Here is a 3,128-nt window from a genome sequence, read left to right on the forward strand (position 1 = left end):
TGATTAGAAAATATGTTTAATTTGTCTTTATACATATATATCTTGTAAAGTTAACATTGTCTCAGGGTTGACTAAAACTAAAACCATTAAAATACATTTGTTCCTCGAAACAAAATAAACATGAACTGAAATAAAATAAAATATAAAAACCTTAAACTTATTTTATTTCAGCTAGTTGCCAAGGGAATATTGATCATTTTCATTTAGTTTAACTTGATGTAGGCTACTTAAATAACTAAAATTAAATAAAAATTAAAATAAACTGTGACAAAAATGTTAACTATTTTTTTTAAGTAAATCTATTAAAAATGACAAAAACTTAACAATAAAAATGTATTCAAAATATTAAAACTATAATAGTATGTCAGTGATATTGTGATATGAACACTGTATTAAAGTCTGCGTGAACCGGAAGTTGCAAACGGCTTTTCTCCAGTGCTGTGACGTATTTCCCAGTGAAAAGGAATATTGAACAGAGGGCAGAGTTTTACTCTAGCGCTCCTCCTCTCCATCTCTCGCTCATTACAGACTAACGATTTGAGGGGAGTGGTTAAGCGTTTCCCAACCTAAGTCCTCAAACCTACGTCATCAGGGAAGGTCCTCCAATGCAGAGGGGAAGGGCATTTTCAGATTTTGATTAAAGATTACGAAGCCAAAAAAAAATGTTTGTGTGTTTTAACTTGCACGGATTAATTGTTCACCACAAGACTAGTAATATGCGCTAACAAAGTAAATACGGTCCATTTTGATTTCAGTTGGACTTTAAATGAGCTGTATAAATAAACTTGCTTATATTAAATATTTATTAATACATTCAGTTTTTAATTCATCCTAATGTTTACTTAAATGGGATAACTGTGATAAAATTGTGCTAAAATTGTTATCTTGATCCTAATTTGTGATAAATAGGGATGCACCGATATATCGATAACCGATAATTCATTATATTTGAAAGCTGATAACCGGTAAATTTGCAGATAAATCTAAATCCAAATTTTTATAACATTTCTGAGAGCCTGATTACAAAAACAAAAGTCTCACCATTAAAAGCCATGTCCCAAATAATGTTCTCATAATAATTTCATGTAGCCTATGACCCTTTCCTGTATTTTCCTTTTAAAGTGATCTCAATCATATTTCAAGTTATTCAAAACCATCATGTTGAACCGTGCGCATCTGAAGTGTCTCATCTGAAGGACATAAACCATTATTTATCGGCTTTAATATCGGCCAAATTTTCTTATCGGTACCGATATGGTGGCTGATATATTGTTCATTAGTAATAAACCAAATTAAATAATAAGCAAAACGGGACTTTTAAACCCGGAATGTCACCAAGTCAACTTACGACTAGAGAATATGAAGAGCACCTTTAATATGTTTTTAAGTGTAAGTGAACGTATCATTTTTCCCACGCCGAACAGAGTCGCTGCATTCCATCACACAATGTTTCTCCCAGAATTATCTTGTTGTAGCAAAAGGTTGAAAGGGAAGATCTGAATGAAAGGCAAGGATATAATCATCTCTGGCTCTGCCACATGTGATGCAACGCATCTGAGGCTTTACAGGCCGACATGTGAGGGCAAGTGCTTTTTAAACAGACTTCTCTAGAAGAGCATCAAATAAAACGAAGAGAAGACGCACCGGACAACCTGACATGAGACTAAAGACAAGCGTCCATTGTGTCCAAACGCATCCTGGGACACGTAGTGCGTGTAAGGTGTGTAAACACGTCACGCTGCTGTCAACTCTTTCAAGTGTTGCTGATGAATCCATTATTAAAGCAGTGGAGGGAAAGTACATCTCCTGAATGGCCCGCTAACATGCAGAAGCTTGAATCACGCAGTGCCACTGTACACACACACACACACACACACACACACAGGCAGGTGTCTGTGGCCCGAGGGCTTTGGGAGAGCTGCCAGATGATTTTGTTTAGAGAGACAATAAGACCGGTGAAGTTTCAGGTTTCTGAGGATGCAAACGAAGACAGCACCTCGTCTGTCAGCAGAAGCTGGGAGTTCTGCCCATTGTGTCCATGAAGAATAACTGTTAGCCAAACAATACGGTTATTATGAAGAATGAGTGTGTTTCCTGCGTCCGGTCACAGGTGCTTCTTCTGAACAGTCATATTTGATGGCGCTTTTCTCTTGCAGATCGTGTGTGAGAAATGAAGGCTTCTTTCGCCAAATACAGTATAGATGCTGTTCAGAAGTCTGGGGTCGGTGTGATTATTTCATGTTGATTTGATCAACAATACAGTGAAATATTATTCAAATGTAAAATAACTGTTGCCTATGTGAATATATATGTTAATATGTCATTTATTCCTGTGATCAAAGCTGAATTTTCAGCATCATTACTCCAGTCTTCAGTGTCACATGATCCTTCAGAAATCATTCTAATAAACATTTCTGATTATTATTAATGTTGACAGTGCGGTGATGCATTGCTGCTCAGAACTCTTTGATGAACAGAAAGTTCAAAATAACAATATTTATTTGAAATAGAAATATTTTGTAACATTATAAATGGTCTATTTGATGCATTATTGCTGAATACATGTATTAATTTCTTTTAAAAAATTAAATAATTCTCACCGACCCCAAACCTTTGAACTGTATATATTTCGTAGGTTTCATTAAAGAAATACCTAAGCCAATGTATACTCACTTACTCACCATCATGTCGTTCCAAAACTCAGATTTTCTTTCTTCTATGGATCATTTTCAAGACCGTTTACACTTTTCTTCTCAATACAACAAAGACGAACAGGAACAGATGTTGCTGAGCTCCTGAAATGACAAAAAAAGCAGCACGAAAATAGTTCATTATGAATTCTGCAAGTCATATGATAGCTTTATGTGAGAAACAGACCCACATTTAAGTCATTATTTGATAAAAGACTTTTCAGATAAGGCATGGGACGATTCATAGATGACTTGATTAAAAGCAGTAATATGACATCGCATCATTCTCGCTGAGGTTGAGATTGTTCAGGATGAAGTCTGGCTCGGGTCACGAGGTGAACGGGTCTTCTTGTAAGTGTGTGAGTGGGCATGTAGATGTTTGTGGATGTGGTCATGATAAAGCATGTCCAATGAGTGAGATTTACAAAAAAATGACCA

At 35.8% G+C, this 3,128-nt stretch overlaps 1 protein-coding gene across 1 annotated transcript in view; it reads right to left on the reverse strand.

The window, feature by feature from the left end:
- Positions 1–2,795, reverse strand: part of gdf3 (growth differentiation factor 3) — a 19,410-nt gene extending 16,615 nt beyond the window's left edge. The window contains exon 1 of the mRNA XM_082143855.1: positions 2,682–2,795. The gene's annotated coding sequence lies outside the window, so the exon portion shown is untranslated. The remainder of the gene's footprint in view (positions 1–2,681) is intronic.
- Positions 2,796–3,128: the final 333 nt, after the last annotated feature.

This window comes from Leuciscus leuciscus, assembly GCF_965113295.1.
Source record: "Leuciscus leuciscus genome assembly, chromosome: 17".
Taxonomy (NCBI): Eukaryota; Metazoa; Chordata; class Actinopteri; order Cypriniformes; family Leuciscidae; genus Leuciscus; species Leuciscus leuciscus.